The 22110-nt window shown below is 36.2% G+C and overlaps 1 pseudogene; it reads right to left on the bottom strand.

Annotated features, from left to right (window-relative positions):
• Positions 1 to 656: 656 nt before the first annotated feature.
• On the bottom strand, positions 657 to 21746 carry LOC116246786 (protein DETOXIFICATION 15-like; annotated as a pseudogene).
• Between the last annotated feature and the right edge of the window lie 364 nt (positions 21747 to 22110).

Below are 22110 nucleotides of genomic sequence, written 5' to 3'. Positions count from 1 at the left end.
CAAATGCCTCTTCAAGTAGATCCATCCTGGAAATTAACAACCAGTCCTTCAACTTTGATTGCAGAAGAGGTCAGAATTTCTCTCATACAGTTAGCATATAGATTTGTTTTAATAGTCAAATGGAGAATATTTGAAAAATGGAATTTGTTCGAGTTTGTCATATTGTTTTTTGAGCAGATAAACACATTATTGACATTTTTAAAGGGAAAAAAAGGTGGTGCAGACAAGAGGTTGACCTTCTTCCTTTTATATATTTTTTTGCAAGGGCTTGTTTGATGAAAACAAATACAATCGGCATTTTGTTGAACAAATTAATCTCCTTTTTTATGAACGAATTTTCAAAAATTTTTTCTCCAAAAAAACCTTTTGTTCTTTGCTAGTAGAAACTTTGCATTCTTTGAAAGAGTGTCCCATAACTCCAATAACCTGCTTTGTTATTTCTCAATTTTGTCATTATCTGTGGTGAATTTTGGTGTGATATCATATATGCATCCTTTAGAACATAACGTTTAACATGAATTGCAAGCAAAATTGTTCATGGGTTCATACTTCAATCTGGAAAGTGCAGGAAGTTATTTAAACAGACAACATGACATAACTCCTCATTTCTTGCCCGTAGTATTTTGCTGTTTCCATTGATAACATGCATAAAATGATTATGTTTTCATTTGGCATTCATCACAGGATCTGCACTCCGTTGGCAAGCTGAAAACCTGAACTTTGTCTTCTATCTTCTTCCCCTGAAACAGAAATGTGATCATCAGACCCAAAATATACGATAATCTAAATAATTTATCTCTCCAAAAGTGAAATTCAGTTTGTGGACACGACCAATCCTTCTTGCCAAGTTTTTTCATGTCAAAGAAGCGTGATCATCAGCATGCATGCTCCTAATATGTTAGAATGCATAATGTTGCTTAGGTCTGAACATGAGCCGAGTCGAGTTCGACAGTTAAACATCTGACACCCATCTGAAGGTGGGTCTTTCAAATTTCGTGTCTAATATTCCTTGGCCATAAAACTTGATCGGTGATTTATTATTTGCTTAAAAATTATGCAGCTTTTTGTAATTTTTAAAATTATTTTTCTTGAATGGATCACTTTCTAAGTAATGGAAAGCCAAGGATTAAGAAAGACACAAGTTATGAGATGCACATTTGAATCTTATAAAATATAAATGATGAGAGTGGTCAGTATGGGAGACTGACTAATTAATATAATAAGAGGTGGTTTCAGTGGAGAAGCTACTTCTTTTTTCCAGTCAGCAGAAAGTGTGAATCCGAGAAAGATGGCAAGTTGCGTGAAAGTCCCAAGCATTATTCCCATCCAAAGCCCCTGTGGTTGATAAATACATCACAAATGTGCATTAATAGTAAATAACATTAATGTAAATTTAAATAATATTTTCTGCATAATGTAACATAGATGAAGAGAAGAAGGATATGGGGACTAACCTTTCCACTTAGATGGAAAAAAAATGATAAAAAAGCAGCTGATGGCACTCCCACTATGTAATAAGCTCCAATATTAACCAATGCACCAAACTTTTGCCAGCCACAGCCTCTAGCAATACCTAAAGGTCCAAAATGAAACAAAAAAAACTTCTGATTTTTTATTCTTCTAGAGATGAATATAAAATAATAATCCTGCCTAGGGGAACAAATGCATGAAAGATGACTACATAAGAGGATTAGTGAATTAACATTTTTAGATATACAAAATGGCAAACATGGTTGCAATGGAGGAAAAGGACATAAAGATGAGGAAAGGGTTAAAGGACTAAAGCACCTTTTTATATTCCCCTCAACAACTAGGAAACCTTCACCTAGGGCTGGGCATTGGGCCTAGGACCCGGCTGGTGCGCGCCCAATAGCGTACCGACTTGATATTTTTTAATAATTTAATAATGAGATATATTTTTTTATTGAAAATGTACTTTATACTAAAAATTTTATATTTTATATTTAAAAAATATTTTTTATCTTTATCGGGCCAGGCCTGAGCTTGGGTTTCGGGTGCCGGGCAAGCCCGAGCCCGACTCTTATCGGGCCAGTTCGGCACGATGGCCAGGCCTACTTTGACCCAAACAAAAAACCAAGTTCTAGAAACTGGTTAAAAAATCAGGTTGTTACAATGACCTGGTTTTTGTAAAACATTTTTTTGAAGTTTTCATTTAATTGCAACCTAACGGCATATCGGCGTTTTTGAAATGTTTGGGTGACATCAAAATTAATGAGCAGTTTTTGGGATGTTTGGGTGATATCAAAATTAATTGGGTTTGAGTGAAATCCAGTTTCGACAAAACCTGGTATGTTAGATGAATGTTTGGGTGATATCAAAATTAACTGGGTTTGAGAGAAATCCAGTTTTGACCAAACCTGGTGTGTTAGAAAGGGCAGGATGGAATAACTGTTTTGGGTATGTCATCCAGACACATAATCCATTTTCCAAAAAATGATAAAAAAAACATTTTTTCACTAACTAATTTCACAATACTACTTTTTTTTATTTCAAATTACGACCTAAGTGTTTATACCATGCATTCTTAATTCTGTTTTTTTTTTTCTCTTTTAAATGCCAATTTGGGTTTGGCAAAAGTCCTTATCAAAAGAACTTGAATGACATCTCTTCTGCTGGTTTCAGCTATTATTAGATGAAACTTCCTTTCACTAAAACTAGCCTTGGAATCCAACCTCTTTTTATTCGTGGCCGCAACTTAATTAAAAAGCTAACGCAAAGCTAATTGGTTGATTAATACAGTGGAATCTAATTAATTAGCTAAAGTGTCGGTGTGTTTTGCCTTTTCACTTGTTCAAAAAAAAAGTATCTCCTAGTACTCCTTTCATATATATATATATATATATATATATATATATATATATATATATATATATATATATATATATATATATATATATATATATATATATATATATATATATATATATATATATATATATATATATATATATACACACACCAGAACACTTGGACAGGGAACACATGCCAGACCTCACTATAACCATATAAATATGATCTTAAGAGTGATTTGATGAGAAATATTCATTTTTTTACTTTTGTATGTGTTTTTGTGTGTCCATTTTTTTTTTCTGGTCACAGAAAATCAATACTTGGTTAACATTTTTTTGGGTTTTTTTTTGGCTTACCCACTGATCAATCTAGGATTAGGCTTGCGTAATCCCCAGAGCTCATGAAATATGTTAACAAAATATGTGGCATCAAATAAATTTAGTCAAGTGACTTGCTAGTTATCATGTTAATAAGAACTTTCTTGTAAATATTCAAAAGCAGCAGTTAAACTTTTGTTTTGGTTTGACATAATAACTTAGTCTTTTTTAATATTTATTTAGTAGAAACCATCTTCAGCGTAAAACCCCTAAGGTCGTAACCTTATGCCTCCAAGATTCTGGCCCTAGATGGACTTATGATATACTCTTCAACTTGAGTGTTGCACTTGCTTCCATTTGCTGTCCAGAAGACATCGGCTACATGATTCAAACCTCATACCCCTAGGATGTGAACTGCTTTGCCGCCAGGTTACCTATGACCCTTGAGGACATAATAACTTATAAGTTCATCTAATCAAAGTTTGAATGAAACATCTTGTAAGCAGTATTCATAGTCTCACATCTCCTAATCAATATAAGATTAATGCTACTATAAGAACCAAATGGTACTCAATTCTTCTACCTGAAAGCACCGATTGGATTGCATCCATGAAAGTTGAAGTTGCAAGCAGCGGCGTCATATATGATATGTATTTGACGACTTCTTTGTCGTCGCTGTAAGCGTATCCCCAGACGGATCTAACCAGAACTATGGTAATTGCAACAAATGCAGCTTCTATCACCGCTATAAGCAACATAACATACACTGCGAGGCGTGCGGCTTGCTGTTTTCCCGCACCCAGTTCATTTCATACCCTTGTGCTGAAGGGAGATTAAGAAAAATTTCATATATAATTGGAGAATCAGGAACAGATTATAACAGACTTGAATGGCCTTGATCACTGGTATGTACCTTATAGCTTGACCACGGCCCTCAGGAAGGGTGTAGACAGCACAGCTTGTGTTCAGGCTACATATAGAGAGCATGAAACGTTAGTAATGCTTGGCATGTTGGATTTTCGTTTTCTGGTTCATGATCATGTGAATTTCACGCGCATTCATAATGAAAGTAGGGTCGATAAGTTTACATGATGAATGGCACTGATACTTCCAGCTCCGCATTTGGAAGCAGTCCAGACATGAGGATCATGATTTAGAAGGCCCACCACTCTAAGCTGTGGAAATGAAGACAAAATGCGGAAGGAAGAAAGTAGATGAACAGATACAAACCATGTCCTCCAAAGAAAAATTGAAATCAGACTGCTATATCTATGAACGGATGGTTATTTTTTATTTTGTATCATGAAAAATCATCACAAAGGTATACTCTAATTTCTATTGCTTGAAGCAATGGCTAAGCAACTGGTCATCACAAATACATCTTTTGCATTGGTTTTTTTGTTAAACAGCCTCAACACAACCAACTTCATCACCCGTGAAGAGCTGGAAAAATTCTTCCAACATTTTTCTAAGACAAATTTGGTTTCTACTCAGCATATTGGAAATTCGTGTGAAGGTATGCACCGTGCCCTCATTACTCATTCAAAAAATTTAGGATGAATTATTGACTCTGGGGCCACCGATCACATTAAAAAAAAACAGCTGATGGCAGACCCATTGCTGTAGAAGGCATTGGGGAATATTGTTTTTTCAAATCATGATAAACTTTATGCCAATCTTATATGTTTAAGTAAGAAAACTAAAGACTATAATAACTTAGTTATTTTTTTTTCCAAGGAATGTGAATTTTGAGGACAAAGAGTCAAGGAAGGAGATTGGTAGAGGGTGCAAGCACAACGGTCTATATGTCATAGACAACATTGAGGCTGGTTTTCTTGTTCGTGCAGAAAAGACATCTGAATACAAATTGTGGCACTCTCGGCTTTGTCATAATTCAAATAGGTTGCTGAAAAATCTTATTCCGAACGTCAAACCTGATGAACATTCTTGTGATGCATGTGAATTGTCAAAATCGACTAGATTACATTTTCAAAACTCAGAAAAAAGGTCTGCTGAAATTTTTGATTTAATTCATTATGATGTTTGGGGCACAACTCTAGTCGAGTGTCATTCTAAATATAAATACTATGTTTTTTTTATTAATGATAAAACTCGTATGACTTGACTTTATTTTCTAAAAAAAAGAGTGATGTTGCCAAAATTTTTGAAGAATATTATGAGCTTGTATACACATAATATGAGACAAAATAAAAAAATTATGGTCGGATAATGGAGAAGAATATGTCAATCAAGTACTTGATGATTTTATGAAAAAGAAAGACATATGTCGCCAACTCACACTGGTACTCCCCAACAAAATGGAGTCAAACAAATAAAAACCAACAGTTGGTGGTGACTTGGGATCAGCCATTTACAGTAAATCCCCGCTTCCCTCGAGATCTCTTCATCTTGCCCGGCCGACATGAGAATCTGCTGTGTGGAGGCCAAGACAATGGAGAAAGGGATGCTGAGGATGGAGAGGACGAGAATAGCTGTCCGCAGGTGTGCACCGACCATGTGATATTTCTTTGCTCCATGGGACTGTCCGCATAGTGTGTCCAGTGCACTGCTCATTCTGAACTGTCTAGTCCAAGAGAAAAGGTTTTATCAGAAATCAATGCAGGAAGGAAGATGGACGGAGATCTTGCAGTGATACTAAGCTGGATGCCATGAGTTGGAGATGGCGGCGACTGAAATTGGTGACCATTTTTCAAAAGTATCGTGTTAAATCCCCTTTGAACTTCTTCTACTCAAAGAAAGACGTCACTCTAATGAGAATCAGAAAACCATGTCTAAATTGAGAAAGGATCTCCTGAATATTGGGTATAATCTATCACAGAACCAGATCAGATAGTAATTAAACTGGTTTCAAACCATGTGGCTGCCTTTCCCATGTCATCTTTCTCAAATTTGTGAATATGTTCATGCGTATAAGAGTTATGCCAATGTTTCTCGCATACACCAACAAACTGAAGCCGGTGACATTGACGATGGAAGTCGCTATGGAGACGCCGGAAAGTGGAAGAGCTCTGAGATGGCCGACAAACATGATGAATGTCAACTGTACGCATTTCTGAAGAAGGTTCGCGACTGCGAGTGGACCGGCTAACTGCAACTTTGGCCTCGTTGATCATGTCTGCAGAAGTGACCTGATGAAGATCTTTTCTCCATCAAAAGCTGGAGATAGAAGGGATTCCTCCGGAGCAACATCTTTCTCCTCCCCCATTACTAATCTCCAACTTAGAGAGTGCAAAAGTGCTTGGAGATCTTGGAGGTTATTTATCTTTGAAAGCTTGGGTGTACAATCTTTTTATATGCATATATATGTATAACGTACACCATTTCTTCTACTGATGCAGGTTTATTTATGGCATGGATTTATAGCATGGATCAATTTTATTAATTTATCTTAAAATCAAGTTATGTATTTCTATGACAGTGTACCTTCAAAAGAACGGAGTCCCTCTCCTTTTCCTCTTGCTTCCGGGTTCAGGTTACTTTATGACCTAGATGGAGAGTGTAATACACATCAACTAGTCTTATTTATAGTTGAGGAGACGACCAGGTCAAGGTGAGACCATCGAATAAGAAGAGTTTTGTTGTAGGATAGTGGATATTCAACTGGGAGGATTATGCTTTTTTTTTTTTTTGGGAAAATAAGTTTGAAAGAATCTCTGAGTTGAAACTAATTGTCAGGGTGAACCCTTTCAAAGCTTTTGATTGCACAATAATTGCATGTCAAGGAACAATATTTATGTATGGTCTAATGAAGCTCTTAGGAGGCATTAATCGATGCAACATCAACGTTTATTTTGGGTAAATGTTTCACTTCCGGTAAAAGGTAAAAATTTTCATATTCATTTATTTTGATAAAGTTAAAATAAAAAAAATTACAAATTCGCTTAGCAAATTGACAAATAATAAATCAAGGCCTGGCCTAACGGCCTAACTTATGAATAAGTGGTAGAGTTAATTACTTTTGCTGATATGCCAAAGGATGCAGATAAAAATCCACATTTTGACAAACTAATGTTGTTCTTGGATCTAACTTCTTGTCAAATTTATCTCCACGCTAATTAGTACTTATTTACAATAGCAAAAGGTTTGATCTAAAATGAGATAGGGGAGACCTGACCTCAAGATCATGGACCTTAAATCATAAGGTATTCAAATCAATAAAAAGCTAAGCGAACTAACATCTCCTAAACGTACGAATCGGAAAAAGAATATGATGAACCGGAGAACGTGATAATGGAAACCCTCATTTCTCAAGGAAATAACTTAATTGCACAAATAATTTGTAATGGGAAAACGCCACAAGTTTTATGGAATGTGGCGAAAACGGGCTTGATCACCATGTTCAAATGTTAATATATTGCGGCTTTCAGATCTGATCGCAGTCCATCACTGGATCCTACAACACTGTCAACCTTTGACAATTTTTTTAGTTTTTCTCATTTACATACAAATGTTCTTTAAAATTTTAAACTTACATAACCAGTGATCCTTAATTAGAATTTTCTAGCTTCACCCCGAGACTTTGAGTGGGGTCGAAGAAGCATGCTATGTACTTAGATTTCGCGCAAAATTAGTAGGTCCGTGTTGGCAGCTGCCCACATGCCCTCACCAAGCTCTGCCACTGATAGGACCGCTTCTAGATTCATGCATTCCATTTTCGTCCTTTAAGTTCTTAGGCTCCAATGATCTACTGGAGATGGACGGGTTTATGGTTCCAGAATCAATTTAATCTCCATCATTTCCAATTTCTACTTTAATGCGTGTGGAATCAGCGTGGCTTATGGGCTATGAAGTCAAATCCGACGAACTCATCTCCCCAGGCAAACTGTTGGATCTACTGGGTCCGAAATGGGGTCGAAATACTGATTTGGATCTTTTATTAAACCAAAATCCATCTCAACTGCTACTGCTAGTCTGCTAGTCGTATTTTGGCTTTGAACGCCAGTCTGTTGGCCATCTAATAGGACATACGACTCTCTTTTATGTGCACCACACCGCCCGTCTAGTTCAGCTACACCCTTATGGCTCGAAACCAGGGGTGGAGGCAGGTGGGCACTGTGTGGGCAATTTCCCACATGGACATGTGAAAAATTCTCTTTTTTATATTTATTTTTGAAGAAAGTTTTGTTCACTTACATATTAGTGCCCTTTGAAATTAAAAATTTTATAACTAGTGCCCCTTAACCAGAATTTTATGTCTACGCTTCTCGAAACAATATGTTGGGACACAGCAGCACAAGTTTCAATGTAAATTAAAACTGAGATTTGCACATTTTTAATTAAACTTCAGTTTGACTTGGTACTAATCCAGCAAACATTTGCTTTAGACATCCAAATCTAGTTAGGATCTACAGATGACTCCACAGATGCACTTTAAATCTCGAATTTTTGTGTTTCTTTATCCAGATCTTGCCACGTAAGATGGTCGAAGATTGACTCGTAAGAATCAATCTTCGAATTGCCAAAAATCTGAGGACTTTATATATTGTATTGATTCACAATGGTTCCACAAAATAAACATCTAGTTTGACAATTAAATGTCGATGTTTGAAACACATTTTTTTCTCATACCCAACATAATTTGAAGGTTGATTTATATTAAATCACCTCTATATTTTGTTAAGGGAACTATATAATCATGAGACCCAAGAGCTCCTGTGCATGGTCTTTTGGTTTGCAGGTTAAGAAGTGCGCATTCTTCGGCATGTTGGTTGCCATGGATGAACTGCTTTCATTTGCAGCCACTCTTTTGAACGGCTTTTGAAAAGTTTTCATTGCACGCATTTCGTGGACAAGTGGCTGGATGTCGTTCGATGAATTGAAGAATAGATGAACGGCATCGAAAAGACGTTTGACCTCATCTGTTCATATGGAAGGTTACGTCAATCGCGATCTCTTTCTGTTTCAGTGACAAATGACTTAAGTGGTGGTTTAATCACTTGCAAGGATGACATCACAGCACTGGATGATCATAAATCTACTGTCCAGGACAAATGTTCTAGGCCATGTTTGATAGTCCTGTGTTTAAGATCTAAGGCAATTTGAGATTCTCACAGATGTGGAAATACTGGGCCTATCATCTCCTCCCCCTCTCTCGGGTCTCAAATCCATGAATTTCTTAGGCAGACACTCCAAAAACAGGATTTCTTAGGCAAAATGAAGTTTTGCCTCCCAAAACCTCATTTCGGGATGTCATCCAAACAAGGCATAAAAGTTTCACACACATTATCCGATAGACAAATCAAAGCGGAAGGCTATAAGCCCAACAATGCAGAACAAATCCCAAGAATGGTCTATCTATCCTGAGGAAACCTCAGCCACTACTTTTAACAGCTTTGCCATCTAAGATTCTTATCTTTCTAACCTGTTCCAACCAGGTAGGGATGCCAACAGATTTGAATTGCATGTACCCTTAACCATTTTTGTTTTTTGGAATATTCATAAATTCAGATTGAACTTTAGATTCAAATATGAACAAAAAAAAGTTGTATCTGAATCCAATTTCACAATTTGAATACGATTCAAATCCGATTTTTGTATTCATATCCAAATCCAAATCTAAATTTTAAACCGAATCTAACTGATTTTCAAAACGTAAAAGCAGTATATATATATATAGAATACTTATTTAAAAATTAAATCTGATTGGACATTTATATTTATCTAAACCTAACTTTGAATCCGATCAAATGTCATTTCTTAAATCAAATATTATTTTTTTTTTCATATCATATGTAATACTTATTTAAAAATTAAATTCGATAGAATATTTATGTTTATCTAAACCTGAATCTGAATCCGATTAGATGTCATTTCTTAAATCAACTATTAATTTTTTTTAATATCATATTTTTTTGAGACAGTTTGGTTATATATCCAATCAAAATCAAATATATTAACATCCCCACAACCGGGTCCAGAGCTTGCCCTTGTCCAAATAAAAATCTAAATATGCGAGCATAAATTGAAGATATAATAAATGATACATCTAAATCCGATCTGTTGACATCATTAACATCAAATCTTAGATATGAATTAATCAAACATGGCCTTGATTTACAACTCTCTCAGTCTCTATCACATTTTGCAAGAAAGTTCTCAAAGAGAACAAATTTCATAGGCACCACCTTATTAACAAGTCTAAGAGGGCATAGACTAATCGCCTTGGAAGTTTATGCCTTAGTGCGCACGACTAGGCTTCAAGCATAACTTTCTTCGACTCAAGGGAAAAGAACAAATGTAAGTCTCAGTAAAGTACTTTCCAAGAGAATACTGGCAATGGGCAACGAAAGTTCTTGCATTAGTTTTCCCAGACAAATTGCAATGCAGATGAAATTGATAGTTTGGTTTTATAATCAAAATCATATGGTGAAATAATGATCATCTTGGATTGGTAATCGTTGGCGACATAATCCTTGGTAATAGTTTTATTTATTTATTGTATCAGAAGGAAAACAAGTGTTCATCATGCTTTATTCTTGCCACTTAGGCTGCACATTTCATGCAACCCAAGATTTCTATGAGAATGTTTTTTGGTACAAAAATCAGAAACGATGGGGGTATGAACGAGAAGTAAGTAAGAATCATAAGAACGTTTTTCTCGTTTCATTGTGCATTCACAATCAAGAGAAAATGACCGGATGTGTACAAAAATTCCGAAAGTACAAGCCAAACAACGATGACATATGACAATGATTATGACTGTGACAATGCTTGGATGAGGGAAGTAAATGCCTTCCTCAACAAGTAGTCATTACAACTGCTTTTCAGTTGCTTTATAGCGCAAAGATTTTGTCCGGTATTGGCTGACCTTAGTGTTTCCTCAACTGCACCAACGTTGAATGTTATTAAGAGGGGCGGAGGGAGGGGGTCCCGCCTAGGCCGTGGCCCCACCCCAACTAATTGATAAAAAAAAAATTACATTAAAAAAATTGAAAATTTTTAGTTGCGTAATGTATTTTTTGGATTCGAATTTAGTTTGACTCTACCCAAATAAGTTCGTTGGACCGTTTGGTCAGTCCCTAAAAGAAATCATCGCTCCGCCCCTGGTTATTACACCTTTCATGTGTTTGCTTGTTAGAGGCTGCAAAAACTTCCCAATAGGTATTGTTCCAACTCAACCGACCAACAGCTACTCTCTCATTGTAGTTTTTCATGGCACTAAAAAATGCTTAAAAAGACATCCTATTACAAGAAAGTGGTCAAAGACATCTAACAAGCCCATAGCAACAAGTTTTTATACTTCAACTTGGTACATGGAAAAACTTAGTTTAGTGTGTCGAAAATCCTTGTGCTATAATTTTCCTTTAAAATAATTTTCTAGGTACATACAGTTGCTCAGCAAGGACGAATTGAAGGAGTGCCGTTTTGAAAGGTTTATACACTGATCCTGCGTAAGTTTTATAGTGCAGCACAATTGATACCATACTAAACTGTTGTGGCGCATGAAAGGAGTAAATTCTGTGTTTCTATGGTTGAAATACTTTTCTTACACGTGTTAGCTTGAATTTGGAGTGATGACTCCAGAGTTCAGTTTCGCTTGCTTGCAATCCGATGAGCATGATTGACAAGCATTTCATGTGCTGGTTTCGAGCTTTTTTTGAATCATGATACTGCCAAAAGTACCACAACTTCAAAATCTAGTTTGAATTGATTAGTACTTACCAGATGTTCGATATGTTCGTCATCAAATATGACTAACGGTGGTGTGGTGCTCAAATAGGTTTGTCATCAAAGATGGATTTCTCTAACTGTCTGGATGCTCCGGTTTCCTTGCACATATATATAAGAGGTGGATTTTTCTAGCCATCCAGATGCCCTGGCTTCTCGCACATGCAGATTGAAAGAGTTGCATAAATATATAAATGGAATGGTGTAAGAAGTATGGAAGTGTGGGCTTAGCTAAGCAAATTCTACTTTACATGTCCCCACAAGGTATTTTTTTTGTTTATAACCAACATCACAAAACACCAACAGTTTCATTGAAGTTCAAGGAAATGGAGACCCTGAAAATGGTGCCCCAAATTGGAGCACTTGAACTTCGCCATGTCACACTTGAGGCCCCTAGAGACAAACCACAACAGCCTACACTTCTAGGCAGAGGTGGAAACTCCCAAAAACCTTACTTTTGGAAGCAAGCACTTCTGTTCCTTTTCATGGCTCCCAAGTTGGGTGCTACACAGTGCCCATGCCCTCTAAAGAGATTCCCTTGTCCTCTTGCCAAGAACTCTGCCCCCACCTAATTATCTCTTAGAAAATGGTGTGGTGGCCCATCTGTGTCCAATGACAAACTTAGTCTCTTGTTTCTTTACAATTTCATTTCAAGGTCTTCATCGGTATGTGTTCTTATGTATATGTATGTATGCATGTATGTATATAGTGTCGTTCGGACATGTCTTGTCATATGTTGTTTGAATAGAAATTTATGTACACATCTGAATGATTGTACTTTACAATTGAAGGCTATGACTGACAACAACCTAGCACTTCTATTTCATGTACAAGCAAAGCAAAATACTTTTTCCAACGTGCTCCAAATTGAAACCCTTATTATCTAAGGGATCTCACAAATATATATATTTTGATGCATAATAATGAAACAAGCAATGAAAAGAAAATCTCAAGCAAGATCAAGACACCAATTTTAACTTGAAAAACCTTCTTCAGATAAAAGGTAAAAACCATAGGGTTGAATGCAACGCAACAACAAATCCACTATGTAATATGAAACAGCTACAAGAGAGCAATTTATGACGACTACACTCCAAAAGCCCAATAATCACCAAAATAGGGAAGCAATTATCCAACTGAAGAATAGAAAGTAGAAGAATATCACTTAATTGAGAGTGATGACTTTCCAACAACAAAAAAAACCCTATTTCTCTTACCCTAATCTTTAATAATCAAGGAGAAAAAAAAATAGAAGAAAAACCAAAAGAGTCATAAAATCTTTCTCTTTCACAATCTCTTTTTCTTTCTTGTTAAAATCTCTCTAAGAGCTTCAAGAATCAATGAAGAACAATAACTCTTTCTTTCCTTTTTTCTTTCCCTCTCCACAAAATTGGAGAAGATCAAGAACCGTTGAAGAGAATGTTGGGAGTCATCTAAGAAAATAAAAATTTTAGAAAGACTTCAACCTGCCTTCCTCGTCTCTTATACTGTTGTCTCAACAGATGACTTAGAAATGCTGCCTATTATATTGTAATCCTATATAAAGAGCAACTGTACCCTTTACAAAAGAATGAAATAATAAAGAGCTCCTCTTCCTTCTACCGTGGATGTAGGCATCTAAGCCGAACCACGTAAATCTTGTTGTTGTATTGTCCATTCTCTGTTTCTTTGGCTCAACTTATTATGGTATTAGAGCATTATTCGTGATCTTGGCATTCAATCTTCTCCACCATGGCCGAATCTCAAATCAATGGGGATCAAGATAACAATTCAAATGACGGTGTAAAGAAGTCTACAGCTGATGAGAATAATACCTTGAAGATCACGACTCTTTTGAGTGGATCCAATTATCTAGGATGGGCTAAATCAGCAAGACTCATTTTTAGTGGACAATAAAAAATTGGCTATGTTACCAGTAAGATTCACCCTACAGCCATTTCTGATCCAAATTTTCATGAATGGCAGTCTGAAAATGATTTAGTTCTGTCTTGGTTAAAAATTCCATGGAGCCTAGTGTTTCAAATATGCTTGTTTATCATGAAACGGCTAAGGATATATGGAATACTTTAAAAGAAGTATATGGGGAACAAAATAGTTTGGCTAGAGTTTATCAAATTCAATTAGAACTTGCTCATATCTCAGTGGGAGACAAGTCGATACAATTTTATCTTAGTCAATACCGTAGTCTATCAAATTCAATTAGAACTTGCTCATACCTCAATGGGAGACAAGTCGATACAATTTTATCTTAGTCAATACCGTAGTCTATGGGAGGATCTAATGCAATATCGCCCTGCTATAACTGACCCAAACATGTACAAACAACGTTTGGAAGAGGATAAAATCTTTCATTTCCTTGGTGGACTTGGTTTGAATTTGAGAGTGTTAGAAGTCAAATACTCATGACAAATCAATTGCCAAATTTCAATCAAGTCTTTCAAACCAAACAAAGAGACTTTGCTGGCCAGAAGGTTATGAATCCGGAAAAGAAAAATGAGGCTGCTAACAATTCCAAACCCATTCCGAACCACTGTCTAACAATTCCAGACGTGATATTAAAGGCGGTGGAAACGTGACCATCATGCAGAGAGGAAGAAATCGTGTTCAATGTTCATATTGCAAAAAAACTGGATACACTAGAGAAAAATGTTGGGGGCTAAATGGGAAGCTGTCATTAAAGGAGAAGTCATTCTCGTCAAACAGCCTCAACACAACCAACTTCATCACCCGTGAAGAGCTGGAAAAATTCTTCCAGCATTTTTCTAAGAAAAATTTGGTTTCTACTCAGCCTATTGGAAATTCGTCTGAAGGTATGCACCGTGCTCTCATTACTCATTCAAAAAATCTAGGATGAATTATTGGCTCTGGGGCCACCGATCACATTAAAAAAAAAACAGCTGATGGCACACCCATTGCTGTAGAAGGCATTGGGGAATATTGTTTTTTCAAATCATCCTAAACTTTATGCCTACCTTATATCTGTAAGTAAGATAACTGAAGACTATAATAGCTTAGTTATTTTTTTCCAAAGAATGTGAATTTTGAGGACAAAGAGTCAAGGAAGGAGATTGGTAGAGGGTGCGAGCACAACGGTCTATATGTCATACACAACATTGAGGCTGGTTTTCTTGCTCGTGCAGAAAAGACATCTGAATACAAATTGTGGCACTCTCGGCTTGGTCATAATTCAGATAGGTTGCTGAAAATTCTTGTTCCAAACGTCAAACCTGATGGACATTCTTGTGATGCATGTGAATTGTCAAAATCAACTAGATTACCTTTTCAAAACTCAGGAAAAAGGTCTGCTGAAATTTTTGATTTAATTCATTATGATGTTTGGGGCCCAACCCCAGTCGAGTGTCATTCTGGATATAAATACTATGTTTTTTTTATTGATGATAAAACTCGCATGACTTGGCTTTATTTTCTAAAAAAAAAGAGTGACGTTGCCAAAAATTTTGAAGAATATTATGAGCTTGTATACACATAATATGGGACAAAATAAAAAAATTATGGTCGGATAATGGAGGAGAATATGTCAATCAAGTACTTGATGATTTTATGAAAAAGAAAGGCATATGTCGCCAACTCACTTGCGCTGGTACTCCGCAACAAAATGGAGTCAAAGAATGCAAAAACCAACGGTTGCTTAATATTGCTAGGTCATTAATGATCCACATGAATGTTCCAATCTGCTTTTGGTATGAAGCAATAGGAACCACATGTTATATAGCAAATAGAATACCTAATCCGAGCATTAACGATCAAATTCTGATTCAATTACTTATAAATAAATCTGTTTCTATTAATCATTTTAAAGTTTTTGGATGCAAATGTTTTGTTCATGTTCAAGTAAAATTTAGAAATAAATTAGGAAAAAGGGTTATGAAATGTAATTTTCTTGGATATTCAAGTAAAAAGAAATGGTTCAAATGTTATGAACCTCATTTGAAAAAATTCTTTGTCACTCATGACAAAGTTTTTTAAACAAGAACCATTTTATGAGAATAGCATTTAGGGGGAGACAAAACAACAAAAACTTGTTGACATTAGTCTTCCACAACCATTGGTGAGCATCCATGAAAACATAGGTGTTCTAATGCAAATCAATTTCCTGGGAACCAAAATCAAAGTGATGGCGATCAACATCCTCAGTCCAATGAAGTTAATCATATTGCTACTCCTCAAGATTATGAAATGTCTCAAAGGTCCACCCAAAAAATCTTGACCGAGCAACCACTACATAGATCGTTTACGTCCACCAAGTCACCAACCAGGCTAAGTGATTTCTATACATACTTATCTTTTGACAAAATTCATTCCATTGATGATTATCTAACTTTTGAAAATTTGTCAAAATCATATCGAGATTATGTATTGAATGCTTACCACCATGAAGAGCCTAAAAATTTCTTGCAGGCAAACATGGACCCAAGATGGAGAGACGCCATGAAAAAAGAACTAAAAGCACTACAAAGAAACCACACTTGAGAAATGGTGCTTCTACCAGAAGGAAAAAACTGTTGGGTGCAAGTGGGTGTACCGAATAAAATATAGGAGTGATGGATCTGTCGAGAGGTTCAAAGCAAGATTGGTTGGAAAAGGATTTACACAAACAAAAGGGGTTGATTATAATGAGACATTTGCTCTACTTGCCAAAATGAGCTCTATTAGAATATTACTCTCAGCAGTTTCAAACAAAAGGTGTGAACTTATGCAATTGGATATAAAAAATTCGTTCTTGCATGGTGATTTAAATGAAGAAGTTTTCATGAAAACTCCGAAAGACATAAAAAATGAAAAGGGATATGTGTGAAAACTGAAGAAGGCATTGTATGGTTTAAAACAATCTCCCCGACATGGTTTTCCAGAGTCAGTGAGGCTCTTGTGAAAAATTGTTTTTCCAAAAGCACATCTGACTATACCATGTTTACCTATAATCGTGCTTCAAAGATCACTATATTACTAGTTTACGTGGATGATGTTATAATAACGGGAGACGACATGCAAAACATGAAACAAGTAAAAGAGTATCTCAATAATGAATTCGAGATAAAAGACTTAGGAAGATTGAGATACTTTCTTGGCATTGAAGTAGCACAATCTGATAAAGAAGTGTTTATTTGTCAAAGAAAATACACTCTAGATTTTCTCAAAGAAATCGGCTACTTGAGAACTAAGTGTGCTGATACTCCCATGGAAATCAATTGCAAGCTAAGAAATGAAGAAGGAGAAGCAGTTGCAAATGTTCAAAAGTTTTCAAAACCTCATTGGAAAGCTCATCTCTCTTACTGTGATCGGGCCAGACATCACATACGCTGTCAACCTTGTTAGTCAGTTCATGCATAAGCCAATGTCCACTCATGTAGAAGCTGCACATAGAATTCTAAAATATCTAAAAGGGACTCTAGGGAGAGGAATCGTAATGAGAAGAAACAGTTTTCTCAATGTCATTGGATATGCAGTTGCTGATTGGGCAGGAACTCCAAACAATAGAAGATCAACTTCTGGATACTATACTTTTGTAGGTGCAAATCTGATATCATGAAAAAGAAAAAAACAATCTGTACTCGATCAAGCACAGAGGCATAGTATAGAGCCATGACAGCCTGCACATGTGAGTTAATCTGGACTAAAGCCTTACTAAAGGACATGAATATTGAGCCTGAGGTACCGATGAAGTTAATGTGTGACAATATGAGAGTAATTCATATCAATGCTAATCCCGTCTTTCATGAGAAGACAAAACACATAGAAGTGGATTGTCACTTTGTTAGAGAAAAGAACCAAAGTGAAATCATTGAAATACCTCATGTTAGAAGCAAACATCAGTTGGCTGATATTTTCACAAAAACTATCAGCAAAGAAAAACATCACAAAATTGCCAACAAGTTGAGACAAATTGATATCTGTGCACCAACTTGAGGGGAAGACTGTCACACAAAATTGGAGGAGATCAAGAACCATTGAAGAGAATGTTGAGAGTCATCTAAGAAAATAAAAATTTTAGAAAGGCTCCAACCTGCCTTCCTCGTCTCTTATACCGTTGCCTCAATGGATGACTTAGAAATGCTGCCTATTATATTGTAATCCTATATAAAGAGCAACTGCACCCTTAACAAAAGATTGAAATAATAAAGAGCTCCTCCTCCTTCTACCATGGTAAATCCTGTTGCTGTATTGTACCTTCTCTGTTTTTTGGCTCAACTTATTAATATTGCTTTGCCCCATGGGACTTTCCACACAATGTGTTCAGTGCACTGCTCATTCCCATCTGTCAACACCAAGAGAAATAGTTTACCAGAAAGCAATGCAGGGAGGAAGACTGACATAGACCTTGCAGTCTGATCAAGATCCCCTTTCAAATAAAATATTTTGTTTTACGAGCCACGTCCCTCGTTGGACAACAAAGGTCTTTTTTTTAATAAATAAATTTATTTTTCAGATATTTTGTTTCTACAAAGATACTTGTGCAAATTAACCTTTTTTATTTGGAAGCAGCGATTTGAGAGTAATAGAGAAATGTCGACAGTCTATTTAATTATTTTTGAAAGATGAGTAGGTGATGTGTTGCTTTTCAATTTTTATGCAGCTTTTTGTCATGTTCTCTTTTCTTTTAGTTGTTCTTACAAGGAGAGTTTGATGAACAGGAAGAAATGTCGACAGTCTATTTAGTTATTTTTGAAAGATGAGTAGGTGATGTGTTGTTTTTCAATTTTTATGCAGCTTTTTGTCATGTTCTCTTTTCTTTTAGTTGTTCTTACAAGGAGGGTTTGATGAACAGGAAAATCACTTTAATGTATAATTTGTTGGAAAATGATCTTAGCACCATGCTCATGCATCAATCACAGGAAAAAAGAATATCGAAATATTTTTCTGTTGTCCTTTTAGATTTGTAAGAGATTTTCCCAATTTTTTGTCCGCACAAAAACGTCTATTATTTCATGAACGTTCATGAAATAATAAATATCTCACAGCAAGTACATCTTCGAGGGCATGAAATAGGGCATCAGTATACTCGTTAAGCAGGTTTTCTATAGTGTTTTTCATGGCTGTCTCAATGCATGATAGTTGGAGGCCCACGAGGACAGAACCTTCAAGTGGTGCATTCTGGAGAACTACATGAAAGAAAGCTTTCATTGAAAAAAAGCTTCGAGTAGAAGCGGAGCCAGAAAGTTTTAGCTGAGAGGCACTGACCCATTTTATTATTGCAATGGATTGGGTGCACGTAAAACTACAAAGCATTGGCCTGGGTCTGGTGCGAACGCCCCATATGGCTATGCCTGAATTCAACACATGATAAAATAAAAATTTTACAAAGGTTTACATCGGCTGGGGTGGATAGTTGCTGACACCAGCCCCATGGTAGCTCTGCTACTGGCTTCGAGGTGATTACTTTAATTTTAGACGCATAGATTTGATGTGACATGCTTTCATAAAATAGGAGGGAAGAGAGTAGGAACTTAGATCTATGTATTTCAAATCCTAAGGATCAGAGATCATAAAAGATAAAGGGTAGTTGGATGCCCTTTTATGGGCATATGATTATAGCCTGATTTTTAGATTCGATGATTGGATTTAGAATGAGGTATTCAAAAACCATAGTTCTAACAAATTGTTGATTTGAGAACCATGAATTAAAATCTCTAGTATCCTTCAAATCTGCAAAGATAGGTTTACATCCTTGGATTTGAGACGTAAAGAAATCAAAATCCTAAAATCATCGACCAATTTGCCAAATGTAATATTCAACCACCACTCCATGTTCCTCTAACGTGTGACAGTCATCGAATCTAACGTGTGACAGTCATCGAAAGAAACTGAGAAAAAAAATAAGTTGTAACTACTGTAAACAAACTTGTAAGGATAAATCTTTGCTTATCATATGATACTTTGTTGAAGTTTTGCGCATATATATATATATATATATATATATATATATATATATATATTGATTATGCTTAATAATTTAAAACTTTATAACTAATACCCCTTAACCAAAATTTTCTAGCTCTGCCGCTGCTCCAGTGTATCTTGTTTGGCCGATAAAGTGGCAAAATTTTCTAGCTTTGCTGCTGCTCGAGTGTATCCTCAACATATAACACCATTGACTTCCCCCCTGTCCCTCTCTTACTTAGGGAATCAACCATATTTTTCAACATTATCTGTATCCAATCAATTGAAAGTTGAAACAACAAAAAATGTCCAGGGGATAGTTAGCAATGTCTCTTTTATACTTGGGAAGGAACAAAAGGAAAAATCCATGTTTCCAAAGTGTGGTTCACAATTTTTAGATCAGTTAGCCAACAACCACATAGTGCACAACTACTTACAAAGTTTCCACCAAACTCAAACTCTCTCTCTCATTCTTGTTACATTGAGTACTACCAGATCATGAGGTTATGCTGGGAGTTACGGATTCAAAATTTTTCAGTTGAGAGTCACTAAAGTCACCGACCCAGGTCTAATGCGGGCTCCACATATGGCTGGAGGTGGGTCCGCCGCCTCATAAAGATTTGATGGGATGGCGCAGACAGTGGGCGAGACACATAATTCTATTATTCATGTTGTGAATCTAAGAAATTGTGAAACTAAGAAAATTGGCCACGTATTATCCGCTATAAATGTTCAGATTTTGGCGAGACATCCATACCTTATTTAACCTTTAGGGGCAGTTTGACAGCAAGAATATTCAATAACTGTCTTATGAATTTGCATTGAAGATCAGTGCATGTTTATGGAATACTCAGTACAGATTGAGCATAGTTGGTAAATTCGGTGATCTAAATCAAGAATAGCCTTAGTAGACTAGGATTGGCTAAAAACCTGGCCATGATTCAAGGTACGGTTTTTTATAGCAGATTTTCAAAAACCTCATCGCTTAGAATTCCCGAGTCTGGTCGGAATTGCTCGAGTTAGGTTTGAAAAAAAGCAAACGAGGGAGAAAGGGAAAAAAAGAGAGGAGAGATAAAAAGAAGGGTGAGAAAAATGAGATCTCCTTCTCTCTCCCTCTCAGTTGAAAATGGGAAACTTTTATGCATAAAAGCAAATATCTCTCTCTCTCTTTGGAAAAAAATAAGGTTGGCATCATGCCTGAAAAACAGGTCCTTGTAGACCTGATGGGACCCGATTAAATTTGGTAAGTTATTTAATATTATTTTCATTTCATTATTAAAAATATATTTTATATTTAAAAAAATTATTTTATATTTTAAAATATTTTTTATTTTAACAGGGCTGGACCCCCGCTCCCCCTCCGCAGGGCGCTCCCCCTCCCCCTCTGTCTCCCTCTCCCCCTTCGGCCCTCCCCCTCCCCCTCCGTCTCCCTCTCCCCCTCCGGCCCTCCCCCACCCCCTCCGTCTCCCTCTCGCCCTCCGACCCTCCCACTTCCCGTCCGTCTCCCCTCCCCCTCCGTCTCCCCCCTCCCCCTCCGTCCCCCGCTCAAACGGGCTGGGCCGAGATTGATTCACGGGTTTGCCAAGTGCTATCGAGTGTTCTAGCTGCCAAAAAATACCTTGGTGAATAAGTCTACCACTTAATATTCAAGCTCATTAATTTCCTTTTCTTCAATTTTTTTATCTGACAAACTATTCCATGAATCTGTTCAAAGACTTGGGGCAAATTCATCTAATATTTTACAGAGTGTTTCATGAATTTGCCTCAATCTTTTAGGTATATTTTACCAACAAAATATTATTTAAATGTTCCATGAATATGGCCTAAAGTTTAGGACATATTAATGGAATACCTTGAAAAGTGTTTCATAAATTTACTTCAATTTTAGGGTAGATTGATAGAACAGTTTCAAACGGTTTTATTTGTCAAACGAGTGCTAAAAGACCAGCTTTTGTCCAATGCAAACACAATATACCTTGATAGTGAGCTTCTATTATCTGGATATGCCATTGGATATGCCATACCAATCTGCATCATTGTAAATAGAAAGTTTGTATATCTGTTGCTTCTCATGAAAATATTGTCTAATCCGTTCCTTTATTGTAAAAAAAAATATAAAATAAAAAAATGAACAAAGTTCAAGACCTACAAACAAAGGAGGAGGCCTCCAAAAAAGAACAAAATACAAACTATTTATAGGTATATCTGCTACTTCATTTTTTATTGTTTACAAAGAAGGCTGTCCCCAGTTATTCCCTTCAGATACCTAACCACTCTCTTAACTGTTTGTTGACTTAGCCGATTCAGCCAATTCACATTATTCACGTGGTTCTGTCCAACAATATAATAATCCATTACATATGTACTACATATTATGACATACAATAAAATACATCCA

The sequence above is a fragment of the Nymphaea colorata genome, chromosome 2, assembly GCF_008831285.2.
Source record: "Nymphaea colorata isolate Beijing-Zhang1983 chromosome 2, ASM883128v2, whole genome shotgun sequence".
Taxonomy (NCBI): domain Eukaryota; kingdom Viridiplantae; phylum Streptophyta; class Magnoliopsida; order Nymphaeales; family Nymphaeaceae; genus Nymphaea; species Nymphaea colorata.
This window is presented reverse-complemented; position numbering and strand designations above follow the sequence as displayed.